Below are 15,581 nucleotides of genomic sequence, written 5' to 3' on the forward strand. Positions count from 1 at the left end.
TAAGTAATAGGCCCAACATAAAAATAACAATTTGTTTTCATGTTTTTTTTTTTTTTTTTTTTTTTTTTTTTTTAATAGGCTATGCGAAATATATCCGACTTAAATAGGCTAATTAAGATTAACGGATTTAAAACAGAAGTGTGGGCGCTCCATAAGTTCACAAAAAAAAAAAAAAAAAAAAAAAAGGATGACAACGCATTCTGTTTGTTTGCTTTATTTTACAAGAGCACAAATCTTCTGTTTTTATTGTGAGTGTGCACAAATGAAAGTAAACACTTTTGCGGAAAATATATATATTTTTTTAATGTCTCAGCTGTTTCGATCGCCCCGGAGCCTGCTGCACACCTATACTCTAGCGATTCAAACTTACATCGCAGTCTGTTCATTATCAAAATAAAATGTCAACTAAACATTAAAAGGTTACACTGGTCAGTTTAAATAGACCGTAGTATACCGGTCCACTCTGCTGTTATGCCAAGGACATTTTTGCTCATATGAAGAGGATCATCTTTTCCGTCTATATGCGAATGCGTGTTAAGTACAAGCCTAGTTTACATTATAAATAATAGTTTAACATTCAAATACATTGTGAATATGGAAACATTTCGATTTGTGCCGAATGAGACATGAGCAATAACCTCCAAATAAATCTAGCCAAAGCCGCGCTCGCTCATCCTCGTCTGCACGCATGCACTGTCACGATCTAATGCGCTGTATGCCGGATTTTTAAAAATTTGACATTTTCTAGGACAGAATCCAGCAGGATCAAATTAATGTGAGCAACTGTGTTTTGGTGCAGCAGCGCCGATGTAGTTCACTTAATGTGCTGCGCAGTCACACGCGCTCCACATTTCGGATAATTTTATACAATAATGTCAGTTGAAAACATTTCAATTGTGCTTTAAAATACAACAACGAGCACCACAAAACCATTTAAAGAGGCGCGTTCAGCGTTCTCCGTGCGGGATTGGAAACTGTCAACAAAGTAAAATGACCTCAAAAGTATGGCGCTCTCTCTTCATTTTATCAAATGATCATAATCGCATCTATTCATTTTATAATCCTGCTACTAGCATTTTATTCAGACTAAAACCTCTTTAATTCAAGTGAGAAAGCGTTTTGTGTGTGTGTGTGGCTTTTGCACATCCTGCCATACCGCTGACTGCGTGCCTACAATAGACGCATTTTGCAGTATTATGGTTAACGATTAATCGATTAATTGATCGTTAATTTAAACGACGATCGATCATGGAAATAATCGAAATTTGACATCCCTAGTATTAATAAAATGCTGCATAGTCTTAACTAGGGGTGTCACGATTCTCCAAATCCTCGATTCGATTGCATTTTCGATTCTAAGGTCACGGTTCGATTCGATTCTCGATTTTTACATTTATTCTCTTTAAAGCACAGATTGTCATTTTTCAAACTAGACTTTTATGTAATATAATATCTGACCTTTGTTTGCAATGTACCACATTACACTGTCAAATTTAAAACTTTTATTAACAACATAATGTAACAATAACTTATATGTTTAGTCAATTGAAAACTTAAAATAAACTGCCATCCAGTTTCTCTTTTGTAAGTGCAGTCACAAAAGATGACATTCAAGTTCATAACAAAACAAACAAAAACAATAACAAATGACTAAACTAACCTTCAAATATTACGATGTATCTATTTAAAAGATTAAAGATAAAACGCTTGTTAAACACTTCACTGTCATTCATTTAGATTTTTATACATATATATATATATATATATATATATTATGTATGTATGTGTGTGTGTGTGCATCATTACAGTCTGTAAAATATGTGTATCTCTTATTACAAGACTGCAATCACTAGCAATCAGAAGAATTCCAGTTAATCAAGTATCTAGAAATGATCTACTCTATAAACAATGCATTAAATTACATTAAAGACAAAAATAAATTAAACAAGCAAAAGAAATGATTACTCGCATGTATCTGGTCCACTGATGAAGTCATGGGTCAAGTCAAGTGAATTATTACTCATTTTCTAACAGGCGTCGAATGCTGACTTTAGGAAAAGGGGAATAACCAATGACATTTGAGATAACAACTAAAACAGCAAGCCCCGCCTCACGACTGACATTTTCGCGCGAGCAGAGGTGAGATGATCGAGCGCGAGGATGTGGGGAATGAGCATGCTCGCGAGGTCTTTTATTGCGCGCAGAGTACATGTCACGCGGGCGCGAGAGTTTGAAATGAGCTCGCGGGCTTCCGTTTCTTCGTATCCGATTCAGTTTTCCTCTCGCGGAAGCCATATAGCGCGCGCGCCAGCATCAGTTGAATGCTTGGTTATTTTTGTCATTGATTTGCCGTCATACAACATGGGGGCGTGGCAGCATCGACGATTCCATTTTTTAATTCGAAGTTCGAGACTGTGACTTAATTTCGATTGACACCCCTAGTCTTAACTGTATCAGTCAAACATGATTAACATTAATAATGACAGACAGCAGCAGGTAAATAAGGCTGCTGGCCATTTTTGAGTGTATTGGACCATTCAAGCTCAATGAAACACAAAAGAGATCTGTTTTCGCGATCGGATGCTGTCTGAGAGAAGCTTTCAGTGTGCGCACTCACACTTTGGCTGAGTGTCAGTCCGCGCGAGCACTGCATTGAGTTCTTTTTCACCCACTCTTCATTTTCTCATTCATGCATGTTTGAGAGCATGATTTGAGTGACATTTTGAGACTGTGTGAACCTGAAGAACAAGTCATGTGTCTTGCCTTTATTAGTTCAGAATCAGATTAGACTTAAGCCTGAACCTTCCCATAAACCCATCACTATTACCACAAAGCCATCTCCATCTGTTCATTTTTACCGTCATACCCATCATCCCGTTGCATATTTCTGTTACATAAGGCCTTCCCCCTTGAGACTTCGGTAGTCTTTTACCCTGGCCTACACTCACAGTTTAGTCTAATAAAGCTCTCAGATGCTTTGTGTCCTTTTTTGCAGAAAGGAGAGAGAGAGAAAAGTGAAACTGGGATATCATAGTAGATGTCAGTGTCTGTAAGACTGCAGAGATGGGCCTCTTGACCATTTCCAGGATTCCTCCCAGCATGCCTTAAAAGGTCTTAACTGAGAGCTTTGGGGAATGTCTGTGCAGAACACTGAGATTGCACTGGTATTTATTCAGACCCTTTATTAATATTCATCTTGATGGAGTTGGATTCTCATGGCCATCTTGCGACTCTTATCTGTTTTTGTGCAGGTGCTAATGATGTACATTCATCTGATTGCTTTAAGTCAATTTATTTATTTGGATATTAAATAACAGTGGAATATTTATAGTTTCATAAATATGCTAAATTAGCTACAACTCAAGTCAACAGTAACATACAGATGAAATGTGCTTTTTTATGTGGTTATTTTTAGACATGTTCTTGTTAGGAATGAGGTGACTTTATCTAGCTTGGCTTCTTCGCCTGAAGGAAGAAGATAAAGATCGACATGGAAAGAGTCTGTAATCTGTTGATCTACATATTTTCTTCACCCTGCCACCAAAAGTTCTTTAGGATACACTAGTAAGGCTACATTCAGTAATTTGTTTGCATCGCTGAAGCACTAATCCGACAGTGATGTTAGACGCTGCCTTTTATTGACATGGATCAGCATAATTGTCTCTGAATTTGATATACATTGTGTTTTTTTTTTTTTTTTTTTGCTGTTCACATAACCATACTGCTATCTATAAGTGGCAGCCTTCGAGTGTGAGGGTTCTCTTCTACGATTGGTGAAATACATTGGGATGACTTGTGCTGCATATAATTAACACTAGGGCTGCACGTTCTCAAGTTTTTCATTAACCGTTAACCGAGGCCCTTAGCGGTTAATACTCGGTTAACCATAGTTTGCCATAGTAACCATAACCATAGTAATTTCCGGACATTGGCCGAAAAAAAAAAGGAATGTCCGACAAAATTTAATCTCTCCGGTCAAATTGTCCTATTATAAAACTGCCTAATAATGCCGCCCATTAACACAATCTGAATTTGAGAATAAGCCTAAAATGTATAAGGCAAAAGGTAACAAGCAGACTCCGCGGCCGCCTCGCTAAGGCTATGACTATGTTTGACACGTACAATATTTGAAAATCGATAATTATTTATTTATTTAAATTACATTTATATCTGAATTTATGTCAACCTATAGACTTTCAAATATCAAAATGTCATGAATTAATATGTATTTTTGTACAAAATGACATATAAACATATTTTCCTATTATACTTTGCCTGGAAACGCTTCCAACAAGGCGTCGGTTCTATTTCTAGCATGCACGCGTCGAGCCGCGCCTGAGCCGCGCGTCTCACGCAGGCAGTCGGCAAGCTCTAACCTGTTAACATGGGAACCGAATTAAAAACAGACAAGCCACGCAGCTGAGATGCTTTCGCCACGCATCCAGTGTGTCCTGACCGGCCTAATGATGCCCGGGTGTTGGCTGTTGAGATTACAACAACGAGGTTGTACTAGAAGTATATCTAAGCACTGTATTGCAATACTTGCATTTTGCACCGTCACTCGTATTAGCCCGCTTCATATTAGAAAAATGACTACTTCTTGTGGACATTACAAATGTCTGGGAGCGCTCTGGCGGTCTCTGGTGGTGCAAAAATGTATTACAACTAAATTCAATGCACGCCATTGACGTCACTTAACCGAGCAAAATGTTTCACTTGGTTACACGATTTTTAACGGTTAATCGGTTAACCGGTTAACCATGGACAGCCCTAATTAACACACTTTTGTCATTGTTGTGTTTTAGCAGTTAGCAACAAACTACTGTATTAGATTAGACCTCTTCATCATAATCAGAGCAAACAGGCTAATTTATCTGCATCATGAGTCAGTATTTGAGTAACAAAAGCTCATTGATTACTAACAAAATGAACATGGACTAGGCTAGCTGGTTGATAGGCATGCTGAGCTTTGATTGGCTGTGATCCCCTGAACTAAAGCACACATGTGTGTTCAATCAGGACACCATTGTGAGTGACATCACTTTCCCAAATAAAGTTTTCATTTTTATATTCAGCATGTGAGTCATTGTGGAATTTCTGAGTAAATTCAAACCATACTGCTCACAAAATCTTAATCCAAAAAAGACCCTTCCTGAAATCTGAAATGATGTGATTTCAGTTTGAAGATGGGTCAGATAATTGTTCATATCACTAGGTCTTCACTAGGGTTGTACTATAGGACTGTTTTAAATGTAAGGGCTGTGCATCAACTGAAATGACTGAATTTCTGAAATTCTCTTTCCCAGGTTCTAAATATGCAAAGCTTTCAAAAAGAACATGGACATGGTATTACTTTAAATTGCGCAGGATAATAAGCATTTTCTAAATGACAAGTTGCCAAGTGTTTTCTAAGTATGCATTACACATTGGTTGACAGTGCATGTGAATGATTGCAGTAAAATGCCTTCAGAGCAAAGTGTCTCGGAAGAGTCGTACTTCATTGTCTCGTAGGGCTGGGTACCGAACTTCGATGCCTTTATGGTATCGAACGAAAACTTCGATACTATGAGTATCGAAAAATTATTTATCTTTCGGTGCCAAAGTTCGGTTCCAAAAGCCAAGCGGCCGGATTTTTTTTTTTTTTTTTTTGCCAAGCAGCTGTGTCTGTGTGAGCTTGTAGCATATGTGCATGTAAGGACCTAAATTTGCCGTGATTGGCTGTCCACCACCACATGACGGGGAGAATTTCTGAAGATACTCGCAGTCACACAACACAACTGTAGTTGTTTTTTCTCAAAACGTTTCCGTTTTACAATGCCAAAGAGGTCTAAAGTGTGGCTACACTTTATAAAAGTGGATGCCGAGTCAGCAAAGTGCAACATATGCAATAAGAGTATTGCAACCAAAGCCGGTGTTAATGAAGCATTTGTTTGGATGAGTGTTTTGCCCTCCCTCCCTGTTTAGTTTGGTCTACTCCATTGTGTATCTTGAAACACACCCCCTTTCACGTCGTCTAAAAAAACTGAGAGAGAGACAGCGAATTTCTCCGAGCAGCAGGCCACTGTATACGTTCACTTAAAACATAACCGACTATGTTTACGAGAATACTTGCAGAGACAATTATTTTGATATAATTGTGTGTGTATGTGTTCATTCAGAAGTTACGATACGCGAAAGATGAATTCATTCTCTGTACGCGCATTGTCTGAAATGCTTCTCGCAGTGCGTTCTTTCAATGAGTGAGCGAAAGCTCCGAACGCGCGCAAATTGTTTAAAACGCTTGCATCAGCAATATTTAGAAACAAGTGCGAGCAGCATTTCAGAAACGTTGCAACTGTTGTGTGACTTGAACTGTAAAGCACATAAAGCTGTCGTTTGAGTTTATAAACTTCTATTTCATGCATGATTTGCATGGATCTGCTAACTGAATGCAAAGTGTTAGTTCTAGAAGAATGTTCGTGTCTTGATGAGCATGTATTGCTCACTAGGAGTCGCTAAATGAACAGCTGCTGTTCTTTTTTCTTCTTTTTTTTTTCAACGGTGGATCAGTTGCCCTATTGCTTAAAATCCCCAAACTGTTTACTTAAACATTAAATTAATAAATTACATAAAAACAGGGGCGTTTGCGTTATGATGTGGTGGGCTGCTGTGGGCCAGAAAGTCTTTTTGGTCCCAGTCCACCCCTGAATGGCGCACCCCTATCCAAAAAGCACAACCAGTTGTATTAATAATGTTATCCTGAGCGTGAAGTGTTACCAGAATTTGTTTTAATTAAGGTGAGAAATAAAAGTTTTGTGTTTAATGTATTTGTGTTGATGTTGAAATGGATTTTAAAACGTATGGTATCGAAAAAAGTATCGTTAGGAACCGGTATTGAAACTGAGGTATCGAAATTAGCACCGGATCGAAAGAATTTGAACAACACCCAGCCCTATTGTCTCGTCACACTGACTGTACAGTATAACGTGCAAAAGTACAGATTTTTTTTAAATGTGGTTTCCGGTGATAAGCAATAGGAGGGACATTTTCCTGCCTTTTTTTTTTTCTTGTTTCCTAGGCTCATGGACAGAAACTAGATGAACCAAGATAAACCACAAACAAATCATCAACATGTTTAGTAATGTGGATCCGTCATCGTAGGATTACTTTTAATTACTCAAGCTTGATAAACCCACACATTGTTAGGAGCTGCTCAGACAGTGTTGTTTTCAACCATGCAAGAGCGATTAAATGGTACACAAATTACAAAGCAATGAGAGTTGTGTCTTGCAAAGATTTATGTGTAATCAGAGTCTTACACAATTTAGCCTGAGACAGTGTCCTGTGTGTGTGTGTGTGTGTGTGTGTCTGTCCTGTTTTGGCATTGAGTACAGAAATAAACATTTGTTTCCTTAAAAGCAGAAGCTGTTTGTCTGATGTTTTACCAGGAACTTTGAAAAACACTGGCGATGGCTAGTGAAATGGTCAGGGTTTATTATTATTATTATTTGTGTGTGTGTGTGTTTGTGTGTCTGGCTGATATGGCCAAAAGTATTTCCCAATTTTCTTTTTAGCATTCCATGTTTAAGTTGTTAGACCTGGACAATGAATGTAAACAGTTAGCTTTTTTTTAAATCTTGGTTTTATGATTTAATACAAATTTATCATACAAATGTTGTCTAATGAAATGAATTAATAAACCTAACACAGTTTATTCTATGTTTTCAAATGTAATCAGGTGAAATATAAATATAATTTTGTTTTTGCACAACACCAAACCCATATTTGTCATCTCCGTAATATATAGGTTGATGTGATAGAGTTGTCAGTTTCCTGGAATGAGTGGCTTTTTGCTAACATTTATGGTCTATGTAATTTATTTGTTATCAACACTATGGTATTTGTTTGGTACAGAAAATTGTAATGTTTTAACATAAATTGCGCTAAATATTTGGTTTGGGTCAGTACCAGGGTTTGGCTGTACTCAGAGTTTGACCTTAGAATCATTGTTTACAGGGTGTGTTGTTTTTGGTTTGTGTTTTTTTGTGTGATCCAAGGAGTTCCCTTGGATCGACAAGATAATTTTTAGGGGTTTTCAGTGGGCTGAACCTCCATGTGTGCATGGCATTGCTGTCAACATGCTTTCTTGATTTTCCCATAACAATAACAGATGCCCTTTCTGAAGAAACCTTCCAAAGCAAATCAGAGCTTCAGGCATTCCCGATGAGTGATCAGCAGACCTCAAACCATCCTGTTTGTGCCTGCACGTTACTGCTGGGTCAGCATTGTTGTTTGGAGTCCAGAGCTTATGGGATAGACCACTTCTCAAGTTTCTGAACTTTTTTGTTGGCTGACACATGCTTAGAATATTTGAAAATTTGCACAGTTATTTTCATAGTCTTTAAATTTAATTGTTCATGTCATTATCAAGGGTCAATTTATTATTCTGCAGTTGAACCCCATGGGGCTTTTTAAAGCCAGCTAGCTACAAACTATTTTATTCACTTACAAGCCTCATTTTTAATCTCATTTGTTCATTAACAAGTGTTCATTTTGGATCTGAGTTATCTAGCGGGTTAACATAGAGGAGGTTTTGTCAAAATTATAATAACAATTTTAATATTTCAAACCAGTTGTTTTGCACCATATGTTTCCAGCAAACATGTGAATTTGAATTGACTCATGGAGTTATATTGTTGTAATTTTCCGCTATTATTGCAGATTGATTGATTAACTGTAAAGTAAAATTTTATGTTTACATTTACAATTTGTATTTATATAAAAATATATCAAAATGTATAAATATTAACACTTTAGACTTATTTTATTAAGTATTTTTTTTTTCTTTTTTTTTTTTGTGAAATCCTGTATCTGAACTTACCAAAATCTGAAGAGAGCCTGCCCTAAGGGTTACCAGAAATGTTTACATTTTGTGAGCCCTGATATGTATAATTGTACAAAAAGAATTGAAATCAATCCGTGGCGACGGATCAGTCCGTCCCCTCAGTTTATAAACTTTGCTCATGAACTGTTCCCTCAGTTTAACAAACCGTACCCACAAATTCCCAATCAGTGCGCTCAGATTTTGTAAACCGCACCTTCGGTTTTTGAGTTTCACACTTTTGCAATCCGTTCGGATTTGTAAACTTGCGGATTTGTAACTCTGCACCCACAGGCAGATTCATTTTTTGTTTTATGTTTATTAAACAATATTTTTCATAGTATCCTATGAAACCATGATCAGCACTCACAACATAGTCTTCTTTTTAGCGTTTATTTTACATTGATCATATTTTACAAGAATAAGACACCAACTGCCTGTGTTTTATAGCCTAAAATATAGGCTAAGAATAGAAAATTCCCATTAATTTTCTAAAAGAAAAAATGTCATAGGATGTCTAATTATTTAATACTTTTATGACAAATATTGTTACTGTCTTAAGTGCACTCATTTATTTAGAATATAAAAATAACAAAAATAACAATTATTTTTAATCATTATTATATATTATTATACAGGTTATGCATAAGAAATTTTTATCCAAAACAACTTACAAAAGAGGAACAAATTACTTTATTTACAATAATAATCAAGTGCTAAGATTATCACGATAAGATTTGATGCACATCTTTCTTATTAAATCGTTCTATTCCACCTTGTACTACACTTGATAGAGAATCACTTAAGACACTTCTGTAGGCCTCATTCAAAAATTAATATTCAATAAAACTGTTAACACGTGGGAATGGATTGCGAAAGCGTGCACACTTATTATGAATTCGTGGTTATGGATTATTAATCTGTATACGTATAACATTATTAATCCGTATCCGTATATAAATTGTTAAACCGAGGGAACAAATCTTTCGCCACGGATTGTATTTTTTTTCTCCTACAGGTGATGTGCCGGGCTCCGTAGAAATCTTCGGTTGTGTGCTCGGCTGTGTGGGTGTTGCAACGTCTGGGTGATATCTCATCGAATGATTCCGCAGATTTGTAGCATTACTACAGCATTTCACCTCTGCATTACAAATCAAGCAAATAGTTTTGTTCTTGTCCACAACACTACTGTCGTCGTCTTGCTTGGCGAAATCTAAAATGCTTACATACCTCTGACTTTTTATGTGAAGGTGGCATCAACGTCGACAAAGCACCTGAAACTACTATTTTAAGCACTGAATGAATGAATGACAGGTTCGCCTCTCGCTCCTTGGTAACATCACGCAAGTAAAATAAGAGGGTGACATCTAGTGGAGAAGACTAGTAGTTAGATTAACGTTAATCTTACGTTCAATGTTTGCATCGATTTTTGGACTTTTGAATCGACCACATTTTAAAAAATCGATTAATCGATTTTTTTTTTACCCAGCCTTATTTATAAAGTCGTATAACTTTTCTGATTGAAAAGGAGTTTCATTGAACCATAGTCTGATCTGCTTACATTCTTCATGCCGCATTTAGTTTTGTATTTCACCACATATTGCATGTCATAGCATGTGGCAACAAAGAACTCAAACTCAACAAACAGTCTGTTGATTTAATGCAGTACCCACTGGCTGCATTTTACCCTTCTAAACGCAGTGAATCTGATATCAGAGGCAGATGTTGGACATAAGTTGTCTTAACAGATGGGGGGAATGCTTCTGTTTAGAAGTTTGCTGGCATATTTCTTCAATGAGCAGAATTATCATACCGGCTGAATTTTGTTGATTTATTTATTTAGTTAAATTTCCTTAGCAGAGGCCACCAATCAGATCACAATCCAGATTCAGTCCCAAAGATCTGGACCATTAGTTATCTTTTAATATGTTTAATATTAATATTAAAGTTATTCTTTATATTAATTAGGGCTGCACGATTAATCGCATGTGATTGTCATGCGTGTCTCTTCAGTATAGCTGGCTCTGTGATTAGTACCAATGATGGATATTTAGTACTAATCACAGAACCAGCTGAAGAGACACGCATGACAATCACAGTAATCAATTAATTGTGCAGCCCTAATATTCATATAAAATAGTCCAAGACTATATATTGCAAAAAGAAATTGCAATTATAAAATTATTATAATAATGGTAATATATATATATATATTAGTTAATCTAGATTAAAATGGCTCATTCAGAATATATGTGCTACCGAAATAAAATAATGACTAAAAGTAGCGTCAAGTCTTTTAGAACGGGTTTCTCAAGCATGCATTAGACCAGGGGCTCATCTCCTGTTTCCAAAATGCTTGAGAAAGCTGTAAACGAATTCCACATTGCACAAGGTGCAAACAACCGTACGCCTGTTTCACACATACTCCGTCTGCAGTGCGTCTGCTTCTTATTTTTTTACACACCCATGTTAACGTATTCCATCGTTCACGCGGTTGCGGTCCGTCAGTGCGTTCCGGTGCGTCTGCAGCAGTGCAGCGATCGTTTACGTACCGAGTAGAGGACTGCAAACGCGTCCTGTGTGAAAGCTCAGTGAGTATGAGTCTGTGCTGCTTCTGCACCACATACGAAACGCACACGGACTGCATACGCACTGCAGACAGATTGTGTTTGAAACAGGCGTGCGTCTTGTCAAGGTTTCCATTGGGAAGCTTCTTAAAAATAAAATTCCCTGAAGCATAACCGGCGGCTTCAGCTGCATCCATGTTACTCTTTTCTCAACTAATTATGCAATTTTAATACTAACTAATTAATTTGTAAAACTAATCAGGGGGTCATGTAGTCAGCAGGTCCTCTCAAGGGCCAGACTCACATGACTGAGCTTTGTTGTATAGTAATCCACATTTACTCCAACCTGCACAGATGAGTTGACCGCATTTTTAGTTTGGACTGGAAAAGTGAGTGGAGTAAGCATCTTAATGTGTAGCTGGTGTGGTCATAAATGAAATATAGGTCATACACAACACAACAAGTATTAGGTTAAACCACACATCTGGAATACTCCTTTTGTGTGAACCACAACAGTTCTAATCACTCAGTCAGTTATAATACTGTGAATGATAATGACTTTATTCAGGTCATTTTATTCATGTCCCAGACTGTTGTGAGCCTGAATGATTGAATCGAATCAATTGGAACAACTTTACGAGTGGATTACAAGGATAAACGATTGTAAATCTATGACAAAATATGGCAAGCAAATTTAGAAACCACCGTAGTAAGCAGGAGAGGATGCGATAGGTCATTTGGTGCCAGCTCGTTTCAGATGGATGGACCCAGCTATCGATGTTATCGACACTGACTGCAGTGCTGGATAGCCCTCATAGTGGTTTGTCTTAAAATATCCCAGCACTCTGTCCCACAGACCCCAGTTAGAGAGTTTACTTCTATTGGGATCATCCTTTGGGAATCCACAGCATGAAACTCCCTGTGATTCAATAATCCTCTCCTAACCTCATGTTCCAGGCAAAGTCCAACCAATTTTTTTTCATTGGGATTTCCAGATTGAAGGGATATTCTTGATATCTTCTAGCAACACCTGCTCCTTCAGGATGCTCTTGGCAACACAAGAGTCCAGCAGGATGTTTGCAGAGTGGGACTTTCATTATGACCAACTCGTATCTTTTAATGGGTGGTAAAGATGTCAACACAGGGCTGTGGGACACAAGACAGATTCATTCCTACAACTTGTTAATTCGTTCCTAAGACTTTATTCACTTGTGGCAACTGTTCATGTTTCATTAATTTTGTTCCCTAAATAACCCATGATTTAACTCAATTGAGGAAACAAATTAATAAATCAAATTATTAATTCATAAAAAAGGGACGCTTTAAGGAATTGATGAAAAATTGGATGATTTAAAGAAAATGCATAGCCTATGTTAGTAATAGGCCTAAAATAAAAATAGCAGTTTATTTTCATTTCATTTAAAAAAAAAAAAAAAAAAACGAAATCTATCTGACTTAATTAAGATAACGGATTTAAAACAGAAGTGTGTTGCGGCGCTCCATAAACAAGTTCAGGGAAAGGAAAGGTTGACAACATGCATTCTGTTTGTTGGCTTTATTTTACAAGATTTCACAAGTCTTTTTTACATTTTTTTTTTTTTTTGTTGTTGATCTTTCTAGCGACTCACGCGCACACATCCCACATATTCTAGCATTTCAAACTTACATCGCAGTCTGTTCATTATCAAAATAAAATTGTCAACCAAACATATAAAGGTTACAAATAGACCTTGGAATACCGATCCAATCTGCTGTTTCCAAGGACGTTTTTGCTCATGTGAAGAGGATGATCTTTTCCATCTTTATGCAAATGCGTGTAAAGTACAAGCCTAGTAGTCTACATTATAAATAATAATTTAACATTTAAATTCATTGCAAATATGAAAACATTTAGTTTTATGCTGAATGAGATGGGAGCAATAACCTCAAAATCTAGCCAAACCCGATCTGGCTCTGTCCTTGTCTGCACACATGCACTGTCAAGATTTAATGCACTATAAATGCCGGAATTTTTAAAACAAATAGGCCTACCGGGATGCAAAAAAATCAAAATCCAACATTTTCTGGAACAGGGTCCAGAAGGATCAAACGAAGTACTGGTCATAATGCTCAGATAAAAATGGTCCATGTGAGCAACAGTGTGTTTTGCTGCAGCAATGCCGATGGGAAGTGGTTCTCTGACTGCACAGCACAGCCACACATGCCACAGTTACGTTTGAGATTTTATCTTAAATGCCATAATGTCAGTTGAAAACATTGCATGGCTCACTCTTATAATTTTATCAAATGATCATAATCACATCTATTCATTTTATAATCCTGCTACTAGCATTTTATTCAAGCTAAACCCCCCTTTAATTTGGGTGAGAAAGCATTTTTTTGAGTGGGTTTTGCACATCCTGTCATACCAGTGACCGTGCCGCTGCACGTTTTACCAACATGTCCAACAACCAATCACAGTTTGTTTCGTTCATCGTCACGTTTTGGGGCATGGAAATGACACCACAATAACAGACCAGTGTGTAAAACCCTCAGACGTATTTTAAAAATGATATACCGCAAACTTTTAACATTTCACTTATTTTTGAATATCCAGCGTTTAGTTGATCCTGGTAAGTGCTCGTCATCACAGTTGTAAACTTGACGGCTTTCTTATTTTGTGATGGGGTATGGCACCACAGCATTTTTGTTTCCAGGAGGAACGTTAAAGAATGGGACCCACTGGTCTCCTGGAAGTCCTGTAGAATTCAACCAATACGATGACGACTTTGACACTCCTGAAGTGTATCCACTTTTGTGTCCCATATGCATCAGGCGTTTAGCCAACGGTCCGTGGGCATGACATCTGAGACTGAGACTACTCAAACTGTTGCAGTCTGTCAGGCTTATAATGGAGGTGAATGGAAATCATGGATAAAACATACAATAAGACAAAAACAACAAGAAAATATACAGAAACAAAACCAAATTAAACCCTGCAGCATGTTACCAATACACTGATATGCAAAGACACAAAACGATCGATCTGTGCAAGAAATTAAACAGTATTTATATATATTATTATTATTTATTTTTATTTGTATTTTTTTTTACCTCTGGTGCATTACAATGCCTGAACTGTATGAGCGTTTCCTCGACGCATCCTGTACGAGAGACGTCTTCGCAGACTTATAAGTTCATCACCACCACCTATCTCTCAAATGGACCATTGACACTCTATCTACAATGTCAATTGGGAGTGTCAGTGGACCATTGGCTCTCAAAAATGCTGCTCAGGCATTACAGGCAAGATTAAATGAAAATGACATCCAAAGTTTTCTGAAGAAATACAGTAATATAAAAACACCCGCAAAAACATCCAAAGTTTTCTTTAGAAATACAGTAATATTATACTATATAATACTTAAATATTAAGATAAAGCAGATATATTCAGATTTTCTCCAGCCACTGTTAAAAAAACAAGCTAAGAAAACTCGCTAGCTACCGTTTGTTCAAGTGTTTAGGGGAATCTTTCTGCCTCCAGCTAAGCCCCGCCCACACAAATACGTCACCTTGTTTACCAACTGTAAAAGGGTCTATACCACCGGTACTTAAAAAATCTGGTATCGTAAAAATGTTTTATTCTTTATTTTTAAGTACCTATTTGGTACCGAAGTACCAGGTCTTTTGACAACACTACTATAAACTTACATGTTATGCCAAATTAATAAACAAGTCCCAACAATAAATACCATTTTGGTGCTCTTTAAGCATATGAGTGAATGCTGTAGCACCGCAGTTCAAGTGGCACGTGAAACCATCATATCTTTCTCTTTACTAGTTTTTAATAAGAATGTTTGTACACTGAAAGTTATATTATAAGATAGAGTACAACTTACTGAAATGTAATTGCTCATTTAGTGTTTCAAACTGCGAAAAATGAGTAAAGTTTGTAAAAAAAATTCTACGTAACAATCCTTTTAATACTTAATAACCAGTTGGCGTCCATACTCTTATTAGAAAAGAAAAAAGAGAGGAGCATTTTGCTAAATATATGTGCTTTATTGCATATTCACATTTTTACTTAACCTGTTGTCTACATAAGAAACATACACAATGACCTCAAAAGCTTTGAACGGTTGTTTAGGTTAATGTGTGGCACACTTTCCTGAAT

General features: G+C 36.9%; 1 protein-coding gene across 1 annotated transcript in view; it reads left to right on the top strand.

The window, feature by feature from the left end:
* LOC113111590 (rho GTPase-activating protein 10-like) overlaps positions 1-15,581 on the top strand; it is a 57,003-nt gene that overhangs the window by 8,597 nt on the left and 32,825 nt on the right. The window lies entirely within an intron of this gene.

This window comes from Carassius auratus, chromosome 1, assembly GCF_003368295.1.
Source record: "Carassius auratus strain Wakin chromosome 1, ASM336829v1, whole genome shotgun sequence".
Taxonomy (NCBI): Eukaryota; Metazoa; Chordata; class Actinopteri; order Cypriniformes; family Cyprinidae; genus Carassius; species Carassius auratus.